The sequence below is a fragment of the Alligator mississippiensis genome, chromosome 4, assembly GCF_030867095.1.
Source record: "Alligator mississippiensis isolate rAllMis1 chromosome 4, rAllMis1, whole genome shotgun sequence".
NCBI classification, from domain to species: domain Eukaryota; kingdom Metazoa; phylum Chordata; order Crocodylia; family Alligatoridae; genus Alligator; species Alligator mississippiensis.
Window position 1 is genome coordinate 36701098 of NC_081827.1, and position 23621 is coordinate 36724718.

Here is a 23621-nt window from a genome sequence, read left to right on the forward strand (position 1 = left end):
CCACGTCCTGGATGGTCAGCCTCTTGGTATTTTTCTTATTCAAAAGTGCATCATTTGTCTGAATTTTTTGCTTCCTTCGTTTTTCAAAATAAGCCTAACAACTAGGTTTGGGTTAACAGCTTTTTTCAATTATATTTTCAACCTCAGCTCTTCCCTTAGTGCTAACTTCTTGGGTTTGTGACTTTTATCATTATCATGTTCCTGCTGCATTACTTCAGAGTTTCCTTTAAAACCATTTCCTGCTAAATATAATTCAGTTTTATGTTTCTAAATGAAATACCTATATATATATATATTTATATATATAGGTATGTGAGTGTGTATAATAGATATATTGCACACATACCCAAACACAAAACAATAGATAGTTTTCTAACACCATTTTCTAATAGAAAGAATCAATATAATTACATGAGCAACCACTGTAAGTATCAGCATAAATTCTATAATGAGGGGTAGTCTGTTTAAAGGGGGGAAAAGTGAGGAAAACTATATTGCGGCACATCGTGCTCTACAAACATCAGTAATAAACTGCTAAAAAGCCAGTGCTCATTTATTGCAATGTTAATTAAAAGGACTCTGCCATGTCTTCAGGGCCTGCTGCTGTATCTTTCAATTTTAGTTTGCTTTGCAGAGAATACCAGGTCCCCCCACCTCACCTCTGCATGCTTGCTTGTTTTGTTTTATTTCTGTGGGTTTGCAGGTTATACAACTTACATGAATCTCACTTCCTGTACCTGACAGCACAGAGAAGCAAAGAAGGAAGGCAGAATAGAGAAACAGATTCAGTGTCTCACATGTTTGCATGTGGCGCATCTCTTTATAAGGTTTGGCTTGCAAATATTTAGCAATAATTTTTAATTACTTCTGGTTTTCCCAAGGGGGGCTAGTACTATCAATTAGGTTCTCAACTCAAAACACAGCTTACAACTATTGTGCTCTGCTGCATATCCAAATGCCAAAACAGTGTTATTAAAATAAATAATATGTAAATATTCTCACAGTAAGAAGTCTAGTGGACCAGAAAAAAGTTGGGTCAAGAGGATTATTCACATGCTTAATGTTAAACAGGGGCATAACTCTTGGTAGGATTAGTACTTGATATACTGTCTGGAAAAGTCTTTAAAGCATACACTTTTCATTGTTCTTTGTATTCATAGTGACCTATAAAGTGCTGAGAACACAGGAAAGTCAGCTACCAAAAGATTGGTTAAGCACTAAGACACTGTGGGACATGAATAATGGCATATTACTTCATGCCTGGCATGCTGTTAAGGGCAAGCGCCTCAGTGCAATGAGGTATGGAATAACACATCATAATTCACACACGGGAGTGCTTTACTGCAATTAAATTTTATTGTAAAATGTGTATTTTAAAAAATATTTGTATATGTTTAATAATAAGACTCATAAATTCTAACCAGTTGCTTTTATTACCTGTTAGATCATTCCATTTCTACTGCCTATTTTTAATGACAATTAAGCATGTGTTTGATTAAAATATTGCATGTGAGCCTCAAGATATTTCTGACTACTAAATCCTCTCACTAAGCATGTGAAGCATTCCTTTTAGCGGTCATTTATTTTCGGTCTCAGAGAATTTAAGTACATTTTAAATAGGATTTTTAGGATGGTCTCACTATCCTTTTCACTTTTAGTAAATTGAAAGCTCCCTTCCCTGAAGTTAAACATTAATTTAAAATATTTTATTATATTTTGGAGTTGAAAATATGGTATCCTACTGCCTGGAATAGCCGAATGTCATGGTTATGGGCTAGCTCCAGTAACTGGGCTAGCTCGCTCCTTTCTGCTTTCTGTTTTAACCCCTCCAGAGGCCTCATTGCTTTACCTATCCTAAGGCGTAAATCCAAAATTCTCTCTGTCAGAACCAAGTAGTTGTATGCCTATGGCACAGTGGAAAATTCCATTGGTTTGATACATGTGCCACAGTGGAATCTCCCGCCGCAGTGGAACATCCCGCTGTCAATCATTCTGCTGTCAATCATTCTGAATGTTATGGCACAGTGGAAAATTCCGCTGGTGGCAGTAACTAGGTCACGGTGGAAAATTCTGCTATGTCAGAGCCCAATAACTGTATGCCACAGTAATGGAAAATTACAGCTTAGAAAAAGTTCCCGCCATCTTTATGCAAACACGCACACCACCATTGGCCGGTTCCAAATTATTCACATTTGGCGACTAGCAATTGGCTCGCTAGTCATATAAAAGTTAAAGCAGTTTCCGCCCACGTTGGAGAACTCTGCATACACCTTGGAGTTAGAGAACTCTGTGCTTTTCTCAGAGTGAACCTGGTGGACTGATCACCCACCAGCGACTTCCCGTCCTCGACCCTCCCGACATACCCCGACCCCGGTACCGCAGTAAGCCGATTACGGGAACTTCGTCCCGGTTCTCTCGCGCTTTTAAGAAAGTCTTTGTAACTCGTTTGTAACTACAACTAAGCCAGTCAACTCTGCCTGCACCCATACATCAGTGGCGTAAGTAAACAATCTGTTTGTTACCAATACTCATTCATGCCTAATTCCGCTCCATCGGTCAGAAGTACCCGCCTGCCGTTTCGGGCTACTGGCCATAGCCCGGCCTACCACTCGACCGCCACACTCATTCTTGGGAGGATTGACAGTATTTTGGGTATTGATAGTGCTTACCCCACAGGTCTGCCCAACTGATCTGACTGTTCAACATCTTCATCAACGACTTAGACAAGGGGATAAACAGCACCCTGTTCAAATTCGTGGATGACACTAAGATGTGGGGAGAGTGGGCACGCTGGAGGAGAGGGACAGGCTGCAACTAAATCTAGACAGGTTACAGGGGTGGGCGGATGAGAACAGGATGGGTTTCAACACTGACAAGTGCAAGGTGCTACACCTGGGGAGGAAGAACCAGCAGCATACCTACAGGCTGGGGAACTCCCTTCTTGTCAGTGCAGAGACAGAAAAGGATCTCAGAAAAGGAGTCATTATTGATGCCAAAATGAACATAGGTTGACAGTGTGGGGACACAGTCAGGAAGGCAAATCGTACCTTATCATGCATCCACAGATGCATCTCAAGCAGGTCCAAGGAGGTGATCTTCCCCCTCTATGTGACACTGGTCAGGCTGCAGTTGGAGTACTGTGTCCAGTTCTGGGCGCCGCACTTCAGGAGGGATGTGGACAACATGGAGAGGGTTCAGAGGAGGGCCAGCCACATGACTGGGGTCAGCAGGGCAGGCCCTACGAGGAGAGGCTAAGGGACCTGAACCTGTTCAGCCTCCACAAGAGAAGGCTGAGGGGGAATCTAGTGGCCATTTACAAACTAGTTAGGGGGGACCAGCAAGCATTGTGGGAGTCCCTGTTCCCCCGAGCACTACCAGGAGTGACAAGAAATAACGGTCACAAACTGGCAGAGGGTAGATTCAGGCTAGATATCAGGAGGCGCTACTTCACTGTCAGGGCGGCTAGGATCTGGAACCAACTTCCGAGAGAAGTGGTGCTGGCTTCTACCCTGGGAGTCTTTAAGAGGAGGCTGGATGAACACCTTGCTGGGGTCATTTGACCCCAGTACCCTTTCCTGCCATGGCAGGGGGTCGGACTTGATGATCTGCTCAGGTCCCTTCCAACCCTACCAACTATGAAACTTAAGCACCATAGTTCTTTCCTCCAGATGTCTTTGTACAGCAGTTACAGACATCTTAAACCCAAAGCATTGTTTATTTGAACAGAAGAAAAAAAGCTTTTAGAGAAAAAGTGATATCTTATAAAAATTTTAAGAAAAAGGTCTACATGCTCCTTACCTAACAGCTTACTATCTCCTAACTGCTTCCTACTGCTGCAGCAGAAGCCTATATCTCAGTCAAATTTCCCTAATCATAAGAGTGTGACTATATCTTGTGTTTATGTGCCTTTTGCTCTGGCTCAAGCCAGTTTTGCAGGGTGGCTAAAGAAGAAACAAATTCTGTCAGTCATCCTAACATGGTCCATCAGGGTAAAAACAGATGTTGCCAAATGAAGCCAGTCAAGCTGTGCTGGGATGAATCCCACTACAGCTAGTACATTTTATTGGGTGAAATGGACATACCTCATTTTCCTACAACAAGCAGGAGCCTGTTCAGGAACAACAGTGAGGTGTTCCCCCTGCATTCCTCACTGCCCCATTTCTTCTTGCTGGGACCTAGGTCATGTGTCAACCTATGCCTTTCACAGAGGCACAAGGTCAGTATGTACCCTGGCACAGGCTGGCTTGCAGTTAGAGGACCCAGGGAATTTTTACCACCCCATGCCTCCATGCCAGGACCCACGCTGGGTCCCATGTAAATCCATGCTTCACATGGAGGCACAGGGTCACACAGGTCCTGATGTAGATAAAGCACCCTAATAACTAGGTCACCATAGAGCTTTCAGAGAGTATTACAGCCCCAAGTTTAACTCTCTGACAATTCAGTGTAGGCTTGCCTCCATGACGGTTTTGTAACCTGCTTTGACCTACTATGGTGGCTGCCATATTAAGCAAAATGCAAAACTTTGTCAATATGATAGCTGTAAGAAGCATAATAGCTATAAGAACTGGCACACTTCATTTAATTTTATGAGCCACTGCTTCCATTGACAAAAGTTCCTGCTGTCAGTTGAGAATGGTCCTGCTGAATGTTTCTCAGAGTTACCGTCCCATTCCCTTTTTTCAGTAGCCTCCTGGTCTAGAAAAACACTGTTCAGCTTGGGCCCAATAGAATAGTAAACCCTTGATTACAAAGACCAAAAGGACAAAACAGAGCACATTATCCTAGCATTATACAAATGCATGGTGCACCCACATCTTGAATACTGTGTACAGTTCTGGTCCCCACATCTCAAAAAGGAAAGATACAAAGAAGAGCGACCAAAATGATGAGGGGTATGGAGTAGCTGCCATACCATGACAGACTATAAAGTCTAAAACTCTTTTGTCTGGAAAGGAGAAAGTGCGGGGGAGGGGGGGTAGACAGAGGTCTACAAAATCATGAAAGGTATGGGCAAAGTAAGTAGGAAACTGTTATTCAATAAATCCCACAATATTAGCTCTTGGGGGAACTCACTGAAATTAGTAGGAGGCAGGTTTACAACCAACAAGAGAAAGTACTTTTTAGGGAGTGTGTAGTTAACTTATGGAATTCACTGCTACAGGAGGTGGCAGAGGTAGATAGTGTAGCCAGGCTCAAGGGCCTAGACAGATTAATGAATGAAAGATCTATTAATAGTTGTTGAACAGAACAGTTGGAAATGTTTCCTCTAGTATCTCTAAACCAATAATGGTGGATGCCAGGGAGGGTAATGAATAGAAGACAGATCACTAAATGTGTGGTTCAATGTTCTCCCTCGATAACATTCACTCCTGCCACTGTTTGGAAACAGGATACTTGGTTAGATGGACCATTGGCATGACAGAGTATTGCATGTCTCATGAAAAAGTAGGTAAAAAACTTGTAATGCCTGATGCTTGTTGCTGGTAAAAGCAGTGTTGAAGTGGATGATTTGTTAATTTCCACAGACATGTAGAAAGGTGTAATGGGTAAACATAAACAGTTAATGCTCAGCTGTCATCACTATTTAAAGTTAGATGGTCCAGTTTACAATGATTATTGTGCCAGCCTAGGTCGCATTCTCCTGAACTCAAGCAAGACTTACAAGATTAATTTCTAGATTTGCAAATAAAAGTATGTTTCCTAGGATGTTTATTTAGGCTGAATGTAGCTTGAATTAACTTCTAGCATGGGTTTATTCTGTTTGAATTTAAACTTTTTCTGATTCTATTCCTAATGTTCTTTGGAGAAGTGAGGGGAATGAGGGGAAGAACCGAGTCCTAATAGCAAGGTGGCCTATATTGAAATGAAGTTTGACTCTCTTAAGGAACTCTGTGAATTAGTGAAGGGCTTGGGATTTGGGGCATAGCTTTACTTGAATTCATTGAATAAAAAGCTTGCTGGAAAAGTTTTTGTTCACAGCTATTTCTTTGCAAACCAAGAAAAGACTCATGAGGGCTGTTCAGCTACTTTGTAACAATAGTTACTTACAGTGTTTCTCCACAGCTGGAAATTTATGCACAAACGAGTCAAAATGACAAGAGAGACCCATGGGAAGCTCTTTGCAATGGATTTTAATAGTATAGTTACAGCAAGTTTTGCATTTAAAATAACATAATACCAGAATGATTACTAAGCCAAGCATTTTTCATGAATACAGCACAGCAAATCCCTTTTAGATTGTATCATGGAAGTTAAAACTGGACAATTTATTGATCTAAGAACTTTGGTAAACATTGCAATCTTGCATACTTCACATTTCCTTGTTGAATTATTCCTGTTGCATGGAGAAAGATAGGAAAAGGCTACTTTGAAAAAGCACATGAAAAGGATAAATGAAGCAAAGTTTATACTGGTGTTTAAGCCATTTTGACTAACAAAAGAACATATGAAATATTTCAGTCAACCAGATGCAGTAAGTTTCCTGGATAAGAAAATAAGAAACTGTTCCTTCATCACCAAGGTAAATAATATTATTTAGAGGATTTTGTATGTCCCTAGGCATTTTAATACACGGACCTGAAAAAGTGTTGCTGAATAGTCACAGATATTCAGAGGATTTTTTTGTCTGGGGGGGCTCTACCCCTTCATTACTTTATTTTTGGTAAAATGTAAATGAAAGCTGAGCAGAGTAGCTCCCATGTAAAATTTCTCTAAATTATATTGCGGTCTTCAACCCTCTCCATGCAGCTGAAGCTATATTCAACTTCTCCAAGGTAATAATGGCTATCAACAAAAGCATGAGGGACCAGTTATAATAATCAATGCCATTCCTTCAAATCAGCAAGCTACATTCAGTGGCCTCACTTCACACTACTTAGATCATTTCCTAAAATGCATGCATATAACATAACAATTGTCTCCAAGCACTGATTTATATAAATATAAATGTATGTACATATATTACTAAATATAAGGGGAACTAGAATATTTATTGAAGTTACATTCACTTAAATATATTTCATGTAATCTATCTATTTATGAATATCTAGCATCTCCTTTTGGAGATACCACATACAGAAGTTACTTTAAAGTGAGATTGTTATACTCAGCTAGATTATATAAAATTATCTTGTATATATCTGCAGTAAGAATTTGACCCTTTATTTTGAATTCTGTTCCTTCAAAAGGAAAAAAAAACAGCACTCCATCAAGTTTTTGTAATCAAGATAAACTTATTATTAATATACCTGTTACCATTAGGCATTTTTCTATTGTGCATTGGTGATATGTGAATGTGATTGAAGTATGGCATAAATCCCATTAATTTCAGTTAACTAATAGAAAAATACATTTTGCAGCATATCAGAGCAGTATTCATTTTCAGATTAAAGTTAGATTGTTTTAGAGATGCCCAAGTGTTTTAATTCCAGTTAATCACTTTGCCTACACTCCTATTCACTGTTAAATCAACATATTATGTTGAATTTTTAATGACTAGATTTTGAATCCTGGTAACTATCCCAGACAATGAATTTATCTGTAAATATTCCTTAATTAAGGGTGTGCCTAGACTTTACAAAAACCTATCAGGTGTGTGCTCTGTACTGATCTCCTACGGCTTGGGGATAAATCATCTGCTTATGTAATCAGTTATTAGACTGGATCTTTATTTTAGGATTAATTTTCTCAGAGCACTTGAAGGCAACTTTACCAGCATGACTACATCCTTCATGATTGCAGTTTTAAATAGAAAAAAAAAACGAACAACATTTCACTATATACAGTATCAAACTATAATTTTCAGAGACCACACTGAACAACGATGCCTCCTGAAATATACTTTCCAACATAGATATAGGAAGTATAAACTACGTGACTCAATGAAACCTTTTGGTAGACAATGGAAAGACAAGCAGTAAATATTTGATAAAGGTGCTAGGTTGGGCTCCTGATTTTCTATTGTTTATGCCGTGATAAAAGAGTTTTGCTAACCACTTAGCAAGTAAGAAAGAAGAGACGTCTGGGATAGGATTCATCAATTAATTGCCAATAAAAACTAAAGGTGGAATTATTACCCTTTACAATCTTAAATGGCACTTACCCAGCTGTGTAAGTGGCAGTGCTAGCTCTTCTGCGCAGCTTACAATTCTATTACCTCCAGTATGGACACACAGGAGTACGTGCATATACTGTGCATGCACGTGCTGGTAAACTATGAATACCGCCTTAAGTCTCTGAAAAGTGAGGGTGGGCCCTTCTACACATCAACTCCAATAGCTGAGTGGTTAGGACACTTGCAGAGGAACCTGGGTTTTAGCCCCCTCCTCATGGAGAAGGAGTTGGAAGTTACAGCTGATTACTCAGCATAGTGCTCTGTCCAATACCCTCATCTGCTGAGCCTCATAGTTATTGGATAGGAAGTAATGGAGAAGTTTTTGCCTTATCGGTAACCACATGGCCAGAATTTAGGGGCTATGCCTTTCTGGAGCATCTACCATCTCACTGAGCTACACCTTCTGCTATACTTTCTTCCTTCTGGTCCCACATCTCTTTCTCTACTGGCTGCTCAAAATAAGCACTTAAGAGAAGTGGATAATGCCTAAAACATTAACATGGTTAAGAGCTCTGTGGTGGAAAAGCAGAGAGGGGCAGAGGGAAGGAAGAAGAGGCAGATAGAACCCAGGTCTCTTGCTTTTTGGGCAAGTGTCCTAATCACTCACTATTGGGGCTAAAGCATAAGAGGGTTCTCCTTCTCCCATCCTCATCTGCTAGGCATGGGACTTTGTCGAGCTGTAATTCTGTAATTTACACCTGTATGCTGGGTATGCATATGGAGCTGCATACCAGCCCAGTCAGGCCGTAGCCTGCTGTGCACATTCAATGTATATGCATACACTTAACACATCTACACTGCCTGGCTAATCAAATCACAAAACTATGTGCAAGCGCTGAAGTCCACTTATACAGCTGGTAAACCACTAATTAGGTGAACAAAGAGTAAAATAATTCCACCTAAACAATTTAAAAATCTGTCTTCATACAATTGACTCCCAATGTACATCATCCAACAACTCAGTGTACCAAAACAAAGTGTGCAGCATACCCAGGACTACAATAATAACTGATTAAAACAAATATAACAAACACAAAATTCAATGAAACTTTACCATTTTTTTTTCTTTTGCTTCATTTCCTGATTTGTCTCCCAAGACTTCTTTTCTCTTAAAAAAAGTAGTAGTAGTAGTAGTCTCAAGAGTTTGTTACTCTTTTTTAGCTGTGGCTTTAGTGTCTGGGTATCATCTAAAAATGTGTTTAAGCCAGCACTTCTGGAACTTAAGAACTTTAATATAATTTATATCTGCCTGGTGTCTCTAAAAAAAAGGACAGGAATCAATAGATCTGAGGACCTAAATAGACCTGACAGTCCCCTAAACACCTAGGAGACCAGTAACATAGCCAAGTGGTCAAGGATGATGAGTAAAGGAATAAACTGCCAAGAAAAACTGAAGAGGTAGCACTAGCTCATCCCTGCTTTGTTTCCATTTGTTCTTTTTTTCTTTTTCATGTTATTTTTCTGCCTTTGTTGCTGGGTTATCTGTTCTAATTGTAGTAAATTGTGATAAACCACATACTTGAGTTTTCCAACTCCAGTAAACATTTTAAGCCAGAATGTTTTGATTAGAATATCCTAAAAGTCTCTATAACAAGCCAAATCCATAACTATAGCTAATCAAGGACTGCTGCTGACTGGACAGCACATACTGCAGAGTTGCAACGAGCACAAAGAAATATTCAGAAGCCTTTTGTCTTAGAAGCCAGTACATTCCCAGACCTTTTAGAGAACTGAAATCCCCTAGCGAGAAACCTTGCAGGGAGCATGCTGATTATGTCTTCTTACACCCACAGGTAAGAAATTGTGTTCTCACTACTCTACTTACTGCATGTTTGTAATAGCACATAGGCCCTGGGCATACTTCTGACCAAAAGCACAGGTAGACTTGGGTTTGCTAAAGTGCTACTACACAAGCTTCGTGAAAGCACTTGCATCAAGCAACATTCTACCTGTACCTACGTAGAGGCATTAGAGGGCGTGTTAGGAGAAAAGAAGCCTTGCATCCTCCTCTTCCTCTTACAGTGCACTGGTGAGAAAACAAGCCAGAATTTAGCTCTGGGTGCTACAATGAGCCAGAAGGAAAAAACAAAACAAAACTCCACAATGACTTCTGTAGGATTGCACATTTTAGCACTTAAATCACAAAGGGGCAGATTCTACTTTAGAAAGATCAATCATATCAAAGGAAAATGCTTTACCAAAACCTCATAATTTGTAGAAATGGCTGTTACAGTGATAAGTTTGCATTAACAAATATTTCTGACAACTAGGCCTCTGTAGGCATGGCCGAACAAAATGTAGAATGTTCTAAATGCATTTTAAGCCCTAGGGGCATACAGGTTTAACCTTCATACATTCCCATGCGGTAATTTCCTACCTCAGATGCATATTTTGTGCAGTATCTTAAAGTTAAATAATTATAAAAAAAAAATTATGACATTGTAACTGGCACCACAGTGCACAATATCCCCAAAAAACAGCCAGCTTACATGAATTGTTTCCTCTCTGTGGATGAAAAACTGCCCAGCGTACCATGTTACCCCAGGTGTGAATGTGTTTTTCCATATGGGGTAACAATTTACCCCAAGCTCATGTTAATGCATTGGGGTAACAAGTTACCCCACTGCAATCTCTGTATAAATTATAGGCCTAGACCCGTTTGGCCACTTTGGGTGCATGCATCTGAAATGTCAGCATTCATTCACACCTCATTCATGTCCACTTCAGCTATCCATGGTAACTAATGGATGGCCATCCTCCACCCTGCTTTTACAGAAGATATGATAATCCCTTTTGCTAACCACTTTGTTTGCAGTCTACAAGGTCATCAAAATGCTCTGCCTTTTGCCAAACAAACAAACAAACAAACAACCCACCCCTTGTCACACCCAAATCCACCTCTGCTCTCTTTTCTCATGGAAAAATTCTGCCTCACCTGCCCCTTTCATAAGATACAAGCTAGTTTGCCCTGCCTTTGTTGGAAGTGAGGACAAGGAGTGAAGGGACAGCAGAGAAGAAACAGAACTACATCCTACTGCAATACAGCATACACTATGGAGTCCCCTTCAACGGTAAGGGCTTGACACCTCCATGCCATTTTACCTGCTCTCAATAAGCCCCTGCATGTGTGGTTTCCAAACAGCATCCACCCACATTTGACTTGCCTGCAAAGAGTGGATACTGGTCTCTGGCTTCTGTGCCCAGGAGGAGGGAGTGCTACCATAGGGCAGGGCAGAATTGCATCTGTGACAGCATAGGTGAACAGGTTTGTCTTTGATTGTTATTTATATGCATTCAGAAGTAATCAGTTTATTTCTTTTTTCTGCAGTCCAGGATAAAAAAGCAGTGCATATTCAGTGTTGAAGCCTTTCATGCACAGTTAACTGGGGATGACAGCAACACATCCACTGATGAAATCTTATCCCAAGGCAGTGAAGATGCTGACTTTGTTCCAGACATGGGAGATTGTTCAGAGCAAGAATACCATGTGTCTATGGAAGCTTCATCCAGCTCAGATGAGGAGAAGGTGGTGCCACAAGCAGAAGTGATGCCAACATTTCCAGTGGGAAAGGGAAGAGGACCAGCCCAGAGCTACTGTGGAAGACTAAGGAGAGCTACAGCAGGATGTGGAGCAAAACCACTGCCACCACCCCCAGATAACATTGCAGATGATGACACCTTTAAATGAAGGAATGGCAGTGTGAGAAAAAAGTCCACAGCTAATACATCAGAGAACAGCCAAGGACATAGACCATCAAAGTGCTGGGCCAACAAGAGAAAGTAATAAAGACAGTGGAGGAAACATTCCACCCATTTCTCTCACAAGATATCCTGACTGTTATCATAAGAGAAACAAATAGAGGGGCATCAAGAAGATTCAGGGAGCGGAATGATAACCATCCTGAAAATAGAAAAGAGTGGAAAAAGCTGGATGAAACAGAGAAGAAAGTCAACATTGGCCTGCTACTGCCGAGTGGTCTATACCACAGTGGTAACAAGGCACTGGAGGAGTTGCGGGAGAAACGCACCTGGTGAACTTGCTTCCGTGCCACCATCAGTTTAAAACGATTCCATCAAATCACCAACTATCTGAGATTTGACAACAAACTGACACATGAGGAAAGGAGAGCTGTGGATAAGCTTGCTACCTTTAGAGATATTTGGACACAATTTGTGAAGCAGCTCAGGAAATAGTATATTCCAGGAATATACCTGATGATTGATGAGCAGCTCATTGCATTCAGGGGCTCGCTGTCCCTTCAGACAGTATATGCCCAGCAAGCCTGCCAAATATGGCTTGAAAATTTGGTGGTGCTGTGATGTAACAACATCATTCTCCCTGTCTGGAGACATTTACCTGGGCAAACAACCAGAAGCTCTACGCCAAGATAATCTTGGTACCTAGGTCATTGAACAACTGGTTCATCCCTGGTAGAAGATGGGAAGGCATATTGTGGGTGACAATTTCTTCACAAGTACTGACCTGGCAGAAAGACTTTTACAGCAGGACTTGACCTATGTGGGTACAATTCAGAGAAACAAGGCAAATATCCCAACCGAAAAGCAAGCAAATTGAAAAAGGGAAACTTTTTCATCCATTTTTGCTTTTGATGGGGAACTTACCCTAGTTTCTTATGTTCCAAAGAAGTCCAAAGTTGTGCTGTTGCTGTCAAGCCTGCACCATGACCTGTCAGTGGGTGGAGAGCAAAGAAAGCCATAACTACAATAAAAACAAGGGTGGGGTGGATAACCTTGACCACTTAGTCCGTACAAACAATTGTTCACCAAGCCCTGTATGCGCATGATGTAGCAGTAAGCTGCTACCAAGTCCCCTCTCAGCCTTCTCTTTTTCAGGCTGAAGAGTCCCAGGCCCCTCAACCTTTCCTCATATGGCTTGCCGTGCAAGTTTCTGATCATATGGGTGGCCCTTCTCTCGAGCTTTTCCACATCTTTGTTGAAGTGCAGCACCCAGAACTGGATGCAGTACTTCAGCTGCGGTCTCACCAATGCCATGTAGAGTGGAAGAATCACTTCCCTAGTTTTGCTGGAGATGCATTGGTTGATGCATGCCAGGGTAATATTTGCCCTGTTGGCTACAGAGTCACACTACCACCTCATGTTCATACTGTGGTATATTATTACCCCCAGGTCCCTTTCATTTGCAGTGCTGGTTAGTTTGGCATTGCCAAGCCTGTAGGTGTGTAGGAGTTTTTTTTGTCCCCAAGTGGAGCATTTTACATTTCTCAACATTGAACTTCATTCGATTCCGATCTGCCCAACTTGCTAGCCTGTCTAGGTCTGCCTGTATCTGCAGCCTATCTTCAAGCGTGACCACGCTTCCTCATAACTTGGTGATATCTGTAAACTTGGCCAGTGATCTCTTCACCCCCACATCCAAATCATTGATAAGATGTTGAAAAGCACTGGACTAAGCACAGACCCCTGAGGGACACCACTGGCCACTTCCCACCAAGATGACACAGATCCATTCATTAGAACTCTGGGTCCTACCCCAGAACCAGCTCCCTACCCACCTTTCTCACAGTTAAGCCCATGGTCCTCCAATTTTCTCTCAAAAATATTGTGGGATACTAGATCAAAGGCCTTTTGGAAGTCAAGGTATACAATGTCAACCTCCTCTCCCTTATCCAGGTGAGTTACCTGATCATAAAAGGATGAGATTGGTAAGACAAGACCTGCCCATGACAAAGCCATGCTGGCTGTCATTCAGAATCCTACCTTTTGCAAGCCTATTGCATAGAGACTCCTTGATGAATTTCTCCAGGATCTTCCCTGGGATAGAAGTTAGGCTGATAGAAGTTAGGTTCTCCCTTCCTTGAAGACGGGCACAACATCGGCCCTCTTCCAGTCCTCAGGGACCTCTCCAGAGTGCCATGAGTTTTGAAAAAGTTTCGCCAGCGGTCCCGTGATGACTTCAGCCAGCTTCTTCAGCACCCTCAGATGAAGTTCATCTGGTCCTGCTGACATATAGGTAATTTTTTCAAATGATCACACACCAGTTCTACAGTAATAGTAGGAAGGCAATCATTCCTACCCTGCTCATTCTGTACCCATTCTGGCTTGATTTTGCCCTTGGCCAGGTGAAAGACCGAAGTAAAGTAGTCATTCAGGAGTTCAGTTTTCTCCTGAGCACCAGTAACCAGCTGTCCTGTGTTGCTGAGCAGTGGCCCCACACTCCCATTTGTTTTCCTCCTGTTCCCTACATACCTAAATAAGGACTTCTTGTTGTCTTTGACTCCTGTTGCTAATTTTAGTTCAGTTGCCATCTTAGCCCTTCAAATCTGTTCCCTACAAGTGCACGTCATTGTTGTATATTCCTCCTTGGGGCATGCCCCAAGTTTCCATTGTTTGTACACCTCTTTCTTCTTTCTTAAGAGGACCATGATATCCCTGTTTAGCCAAGAGGGCTTCCCAGCCCTTTTGTTACTTTTCCTCTGCATGGGAATGGATTTCCTTTGTACTTTGAGGATCGTGTCTTTAAGGAACAACCACTCTTCATGCACTCCTTTCACCTTCAGCCCCTGGTCCTGCAGCCCTTTCTCTACTAGTGACCTGATTTTGTTGACATTTGCATTTTTGAAGTCCATAATTTTAGTCCTGCTATCAAATTCGTCTGCCTTGCAATGGACAGTGAACATGATGGCATAGAGTACACCCTTAACAAGTTTGAAGATGACACCAAACTGAGGAGAATAGTGGATCTGCTGGAGGGTAGAGCTAGGATTCAGAGTGACCTAGACAAATTGGGGGATTGGGCCAAAAGAAATGTCATGAGGTTCAACAAGGACAAGTGCAAAGTCCTGCACTTATGATGGAACAATCCCATGCACCACTACAGGCTGGGGGCTGACTGGCTGGGCAGCAGCCTGCAGAAAAAGACCTGGGGGTTACAGAGGACAAGAAGCTGAATAAGCCAACAATGTGCCCTTGTTTCCAAGAAAGCTAATGGTAGGAGTGTTGTCAAAAGGGCAAGGGAAGTGATTATTCCCGTCTATTCATCACTGGCCACATCTGGAGTACTGTGTTCAGTTTTGGGCACCTCACTATAGAAAGGATGTGGACAAAAATTGGAGAGAGTCCAGCACAGGGCAATGAAAATGGTGAAGGGGCTGGGAAATTACTTTTGAAGACAGGCTGAGGGAACTGGGTTTATTTAGTCTACAAAAATCTGAGAGGAGATTTAATAGCAGTTTTCAACTACCTGAATTGGGGTTTGAAAGAGAATGAAGCCAGGCTGTCCTCAGTGGTGGTAGATGACAGAACAAGGAGCAACAGTCTCAAGTTGCAGCAAGGGAAGTTTAGGTTAGATATTAGGAAGAACTCTCTCACCAGGAGGATAGTAACCTGTTCCAGTGTTTTACCCAGAGGGATGGTGGAATCTCCACCCTTCGAGGTTTTTAAGACCCACCTAAGCAAAGCTTTGTCTGGGAAGATCTAGTTGGGGACAGTCCTCCTTTGAGCAGGGGGTTGGACTAGATGGCCTCCTGAACTCCCTTCCAACCCTAATTTTTTATTATTCTATGATGTTGCACTGCAGTTCCCAGGTTTATTTGGATTGTAATTGAAGGGGTTGCCAGGTTTTAGCAGGGCCAAGTGACCCCCTGATGGTGATGCCTGGGAGGATCCCTGCAAGGTCTCTGCTTTTTACCTTGTATGAAAACATGTTTCCCTTCCCTGTGGTACCCCTTGCTACAGGGGTCCAGGCTCATTTGGGGCTGGAGGAAGTGGAGGGGTTGCCAGTCTGTGTGGCCCCATGTTTGTAGTTTGGGTAGGGTGGAGGCTCTGAGGCTCACCAAGAGCTCCCCAGCTTTTCCAACCCCTGCCCTGGAAAGCCACTTTGTCATTTTCATCTTCCTGCTACAGACCCTGGGCACCACAAGCAGGGGATGACCCTCCCGCTCCCCCTCCACCAGCACTCGGCAACCCCTCTCACACACGTCCCAAAGGAACCTGGGACCCAGTAGCTGCAGGGTCCATAGCATAGGGTTACCTAGATTTTCCGGCACATGTCCTCTTTTTGGATCCTCCAATCTCCATCCCATCAGTTTTTTTAAATAAGAAAAAATGTCCAGGATTTTGCTGGTAGAACTGCATTTCTCAGCTTGCTCTAGGGGTATGCATGTTTACCAGGGATCTAGGCTTGCCATTTGTTGTGGAAAAATGCAGATTTTCCTCTTTAAAAGGAGGAAAATATGGGTTTAGCCCTGCTGGCAGTGTTCCAGCCTGCAAAGAGTTGCTTGGTGTGATTGGAGACAAAAGGCACCACATGCACCTGCATGCATACATGCATATGGGTGACATACAGCCAGGCAGGGGTGGTGAGAGCAGCTAAGTCTATGGGGAGCAGGGACTGAAGAGTCAGGGTGGGCAGGTGTGTCCGCATGTGTGTCAGGGGTATATGGAGAGGGGTGGGAGGGGAGGCAGGTGCCAGCACTGGGAGATGGAGGCTGGGGCTGTGCCAAGGCACAGTAGGGAGGTACCTGTGCCTCTGGCAGGGGAAGGGAGTGGATGGGTGCTTTGGGGGTGACAAGGAGCTGCATAGCCATGCCAGTGGCACCAGAGTCAGTGCCTGTGCTTGCAGGGGTGGCATTGCCAGGAGACACTTCCCAGGCCACCTGGTATGGCACAGGAACCCCAGCCCAGGGCAGGGGGTGCCATATGTATCCCCTCCTCCTCCCTCAGCCCATGCCAAGGTCCTCTTTTTTGGAACTGGAAGTATAGTAACCCTAGCATAGCAGGAAGGTGAAATTGATTAAATAATTTTCAGGGCAGGGACTGAAAAACCATAGAGTTCTTGGGAAGAGAGTGGGCCCAGAGGACCCAGCCCCTTCTCACAGGAACTAGGAAGCAGGGGGCCACAAAACCACCCCCCTCAGCATCCTGCAGTCCTTCCACCACAATCCTACCCCAAATGAACCTAGGACCCCACTGTGTGGGTCTGTTTCCTGTGATGGAGTCCAAGCCATTTTTCTCCTCCTCTCACTGCCACCTTCCCCCCACCCCAAACACACGTTTGTGCATTCCCAGTCAGCACAGATTTTGGCAAAGTCTAATGGTGTCCTTTACTAAACCTAATCAGTCCTTTTAACCTAGTGTTTTAAGAATGGAGAGCAGAACATTTACCATATTTCACAGTGTATAAAATTGAGTTTTGAAGCCCTGTTTTTGTCTCTTAAAAATCAAACTCGACTTATATACCATGCCACATCAAAAAAAAAAATGGGGATGGAGCTGTGCCAACCAAGCACCAAGCTTAGCCCCAAGTTGCACACCATGCCTATGAAAATCCTTCCCTTTCAGATAAGAAAGCTGGGACTTGACCTATACAGTGGGTCAACCTATACACTCTAAAATACAGTACATTGCAAGGAATAGCATCTTCCTCTTTCTTGGAAGCCTGGGTCTCCCTCCCTCCCACCCAACCTAAGCTCCCCCTTGGGAAACTCTGGACACTGATTCCCAGAAAGCACGATGATCTGGGTACTCTTCTACTACATTTTAGCAGCAGTGCAATCCCTAGAACAGTGGTTCCCAACCCTTTTTTTTGCCATGACCCACTGCTGGGAGCAGAGTGTAGCAGCAATGGTGGCCCCGGCATGCAGTATGGCTCGTCCTTTGTGTCTGGCGTTGCTGGCATTGCCCCGTAACCCTCATTTGGGTCACGACTCGAGGTTGGGAACTACTGACGTTGAAGGTGAGGGATCTATTTAGAACTCTTCACAGCATACATGCAAACACTTCTGTCCATAGACAATTATGAACCAGTTCCCAATCAGTGACATTCCTGGAACAGTTTGATTGCTATATCTATCCACACCCTGTATATGCTGTCCTGCAGCTAGAGGCATTTGCATTTTTCACACTCAGAGAAGACTGTTGATTGCAGCTATTTCACTAGAATACAATGAATAAAAGCATTAGCCCCAAGTGAAAGACACAGTGATAATACATATAAAGGAATGTTACTTGTCAGGGTTTTCTTTTTCATTAAGGATCTTGATTGACAATGCAAGATAATGGGTTTTAGGGGTGGAGGGTATTATTATTTGTCATTTGGATATTCACAACTTTAATTATCAGATCTCTAGTGGTGGAATTTCTACAGTGCATATCACAAGACTTAATGCTGACTGGATTTCAGATTTTGTTTCTGAGCATTATGTTCCTTTTGTTTAATATTGCATTAAATGCCAACTTACTAGCAGGTGACTGTTGTTTCCAATGCCAGGTGCTCTTTGGGTTTTTGACTTGACAAAACAAAATCTTAACAAAATCTTCCTAACTGAATCCAAAAACACCCTCATGAACTGAGATAGATCAGATGACACCATAACAGTGACATAATCCACCACAAACACCTAATCAGCACCTAAATGAGATCTTTCCGGAGAATCTATTCTTTTCACTAATGCAAACTAAGAAGCCTTCCCTGCTTATTCACAGTCTCTTTTTACATCATAGGCTCCTTTGCAATAAATCCAGCAATTTAAATATTTGTTTACTTGGTATAATTTAAGATCAGCTCCAGTTCCCTGCCATATCCATTTCAAATTCTTTTTTTAAATATTTCTATTAAATCATTTGGGCATGGATATACTTCTAATAGAATCATATAAAGCACAGTCAGCAATGCAAACTGACTATGACCACATCCAGATTCTATTCTTATTGCTACATCATCTATAACCTGATGATGTGCAGATTACAAAGTGATGTCAGTTAGAAGTACAGCCCTAGATGTGCAATGGAGGAAAATGTTATCCATTCTGTAGAAGTAAGTACATTTGATTTGACTGAGACTAAACTGTAGAGACAAGGTGGTAGACTAAATGAGCTCATTGATAGTGTTCAGCATACTAGATGAATCACATGAGCCAAGTACAACTAGTATTAGTGGATGGGGAAAAACAAGTTTGCCTTTGCCCCCCTCAAAACTTCAAAAGCAGCAGCAACCACCACCAGACAGTGCAGATGAGACAGGAGTAACATGGAGGACAGAGGAAAAGGGAAAATCCTCTCTCAGCCTCTTCTCTAGCACAGCAGGCTTGTGAAAGGAGCACAGAAGGAATCTGAAGGTAGAGTTAGGGAGAGATAAAACCACAAGCAAGGAATCCCATGAAGGTAGAGGCAGCTGAAAAGCATGAGTTCTTCCATAAAGCCAAAAGAGAAGATAAAGATAATTTCAAGAGAGGAAGCAAGGAAGGGGCTTCCCAAGGAAAAGGACAGGAAGACAAGACAGGAGTAGACTGGAAAGAGACAAAGAAATAGAGGGGAAAGGTGAACAACAACAGGAGAAAAAAGAATGCAGGAAAAACAGTGGATGAATGAGAAAGTAAGCACAGTTCAAAGGAGGAGAAAATATAACATGGGGGAGGCCACCAGGATGACAGCAAAGAATAAGTGAACCTATACAAAAAAGACAAATGAGGGGAAAGCATTTGATGCTTCTTAGTGGAAGAGTGGGTGCTGTCTCTACATAATACCATAGCTGCCTTACTGTATATTTAATAATACCTGGCCATGAAGGAGAGGGCAAAGTCAAGCAATAAAAGCCTATCCTGAAATAGGAGAGCATTGTAGCTGACCCTGTAACAGACTGAATAGCAAGCAAGAAACAAGACCCAGTGATCTCCCAGCAGGAAAACTGCCTGAGTTCATGGAGACAATACTGCTCCTTTCCCATCTCCACAAAGGGAATAAAGAAAGAAACCATAGTAGCTAAAAAGTATGTGTATAACTCTCCACACATATCATAGGCAATATCTGAGGCACTAAATGAACTGAAAATTCTCCTCTCCACAGAGATTTTGCTTATAACGATGCATTCCATGTGTAGACCATCTGTCAGGCAAAGTCCTTTCATCTTGAAGGAAATCTAAAAGGTAATAGTTACCCTACAGGCAATGGAAAGAGAGTGGACCTGTGCCATACCAATTACACTGTTTCTCAGAGGGATCCATTACAGGCACTTAACCTCCTTCAATTCAGCACCATAAAGGCAGTCTGTGTCAAAAACTGAAAGCAACTAGTTGAATTCTTACAGATCTTCACTCTGAAGGATTTGGAGAAGCAGATGTATGAGCGATCCCTCCCATAATGATGAGAAAACCTCTTTGAAATGTTCAAATTCATGCTGCATGCTCCATGCTTATCTATCTGTATATAATTCATATGACGCTAATGAGGAATAAAATATACAGAGATAAACAGTTAGTCATATTTTCTTTCCAAAAGCCACTTTTTTCAAAAAAAGGAAATGAACATGAAAGGTATTAAAACACTCTTCCATTTTACCTTGGATATTTTTTCTGAGGTGCAATCATTAATAAGAATGACTATCTGCTGGTAATTAGCTCTTTATAGCTTCTCATACATCTCTGTCTCTAAGCTTCTGGCAATGCACTAGGATTTTTTATTAGGGACACTAGCCTGGCCTTGGGGAATTATTTACTCTTCCCATTCACAAGTAGGTAACAAGGCTGCCACTCAGTCCCTCCACAGGTATCTCTCTTGCCTGCAGTCTGCAAGAGATGTGGTACTGGGATATCCAAGGAACTTTGCACAGCATTAGAGTCCCTGGAGAGATGTGAATACAAATCCTATCTCCCAGATATCTTTTGTACTGATCTATTTGGGTCTGACAGAGATTTTCTACAGCAGACCCCATAAGATGTGTATTGCCAGGCCTTTTAACAGGCCCTCACACAGTCCCACTGATGGGAATGAAATGCAGTCTCACACATAGGGAAGGAATAGCTCTTGAAATAATAAAAAGATAAGGCAATGCAGGGTGGCACTTAAGTAGACTATTGACTATAAAAGCTCATACCTCTGAACAAGTTCATCTATAAGGTTCATCCCTACCCTGATTTCCACCTGCCTTCAGCCTAACATGGCCATCCACCCCTTTGAAACATCCAAAAACCTAAGAGGAGCAAGTTTTTTGTTTTGTTTTGTTTTGTTTGGGGGGGGGGGACGCAGGGAGAGAAGTAGCAGCTACTTCTACCCACTTTGTCACTACTGGGGAGTCTAGTACAGTGGTTCTCAACATTTTTACTCTCAAGTCCCCCTCTATAACTTATGAATTCTGAGGTACCCCAGCGGAGAATCACTGAGCCACAATTTAAATTCAGAAAAGATATGGAGGAGTGTCTTGAGGCTAAAAATGTTAATAACCACTGATCTAGCTGGTGCCAGGTGAGGTGAGGGCTACAGGGGCAGGACATAACCTAATGCGTCCTGCTCTTTCCACTATCTGTCCCTAGTCTGGACCTGAGATAACAAGGGTGAACCCTACAATTAATGCTGCTCCTGAGGAGCGTCACATGCCAATGACCAACCCTAACCCTTCTTGTCAATCTTGGGAGCAAGGGAAAAACAGAGGGAACAAGTCAGGCTGCAAAGTTCGGCTCTGGCCTCATGTCTACCCACCTGCCTGCCAGCACACAGCACACTACTGGGAGTGTGGGAGCTGCTGGGGACAGAGAAGGGCAACAGTAGTGGCAGTTCCCAGAGGAGCCACCATAGGTGCTACTGAGATGGCTGGGACATGTGTAGGACAACCAGGTGGTAGAAGAAGAACACTACCTTCCTCTCACATGAGCTGGCAGTGTGGAACCCTTAATGGCATCTTGAATATCCCGGTTGAGAATCACTTATCTGATACTTACACTGCAGTAAGTGTAACTCTCTATACCCACTGCCTTTCTTGCACATTAATGTAGTAGTTAGGACATAGCTGTTTGTTAGTGGGCTTCATCACAACTCATATGTCCAGCAACACCATGTAAAATATGATATTGGGCAGAGGAAAGGATTAGGCAGTCCCTGTTGCATCATCTTCCTAGGAATTTTTTTTTTTAAATCAAATAAATACATACATACATGTTTTCCCACAGGGATTTGATTTGGTAAGGATCAGGTCCAAAATAAAATCCAAAATGAACCACCGTAATTGGCTCTATTCTTCCAAGAGATTTAGGTTAGTATTCCAGAAGCTGAATTCACTTTGCTCTTTCTAGTGAAATTCTGAATAACCTTCCCCCCCCCCAAACCCCCATCAAAATCATCCAAAAGGGGGGGGGGGGGAATAATCATTATTTGCAATAATTCAATTATCTGAAATAATCATTATTTGCAGGGCTTTGGAAGTAAAAGTAATAGCAGACCTTTCTTTTTCAAATCCTTGATGAATTTAAAATTAACTAAACACATTTGCTCAGATTTTCAACAGCAAAGAGAAAGCCCCTGCTGTTAGAAACTGTTTTAGCTGAAGGAAAAGAGAGTGTTATAATGGAAATACTTAAAAAGAAATCTTAGGACCTGGTCCAATGAGAATTGAAATGCTTTTTGCAAATGTCTGCAACAATCCTCAAGCATCATAGACTTTTACTGAAGCTGAAGGTGGTCAGCATCTCTCAGGACTGGGTTGTTAATTATAGCTGAACTGTCAGTACCTGCAATAAAAAAATAGCTACCATAAACTGTTACATGACATCTTGGTCACATTATTGGTCCACAAGCAGACACAAACCTCAGAGTAATGACTCAAACATAAAAGCAAGATCATCAAAAGGACTTAGGCACCAAGTCTCAGGGTATATCTAATACTGCAGTCACAGCAGTGACTGCAGTGTAAAGGTAGCTTTAAACTACAGTAGGTAGCCGGGGTAGCCACAGCAGCATGAAGCTCAATGAAGGTTAATTTACCCTGCTTAGCTTCTGTGACTACAGCATAGATACATTTTAAGTACTGCCCAACTGTCACTATAGGTACGTATATGCCAAAATTTAGATTCTGAAAGCATAGTGTTACCTGTCAACTCACCCAGGAGCCACCTAAAATTCACACGTGTCTAAGTTTCCACCACTACTTCTGGACTTGCCTAGAAGCATCACAGCCCTGACCGCACTAAGTTAGTCACCTAGCCCCACTGGGAGTCACAAAGCATTCTTTCACTGATATTGTTTCTCGGGCCCAATTCAATAGGTGTTTACATAGTATTCCTGCTTGATTGGGCCCTGTACAGAACATGGCTGGAAGCAGAATTACTCCCCTCCACCCTTAAACTGCCAAAGTCCCATGCCAACACATTCAGGGAGCCTGCTCTGATGAGCTAGAAATCTAGCACGTCGAAGCAGACTTGATTCATCAAGTCTGCTGGAGCACAGAAATTAACATGCTCCAGCAGACTCTAGCATCATGTGTATCAGACACCCCTGTGCTGAAAATGGTGGCAGGGTGCTTTGAACTGTAGCTCATTTGATGAGCTTTACTTCCAAGTGCCCAGCACCATTTTTCATCATGGGCATGCTGATACACATGATGCTCAGGCCGTTTTAATTAGCACAGCTCATGAATTAAAGCATCCTTCCCCATCCCCCACCCCCACACACACCTCCCAGAGCATGTGTAAAAAATGCCCCAGTGGTTAGAAGGCTCACCCAAGACAATCACTTCACTTTACCCTGAAGACTTTAACCC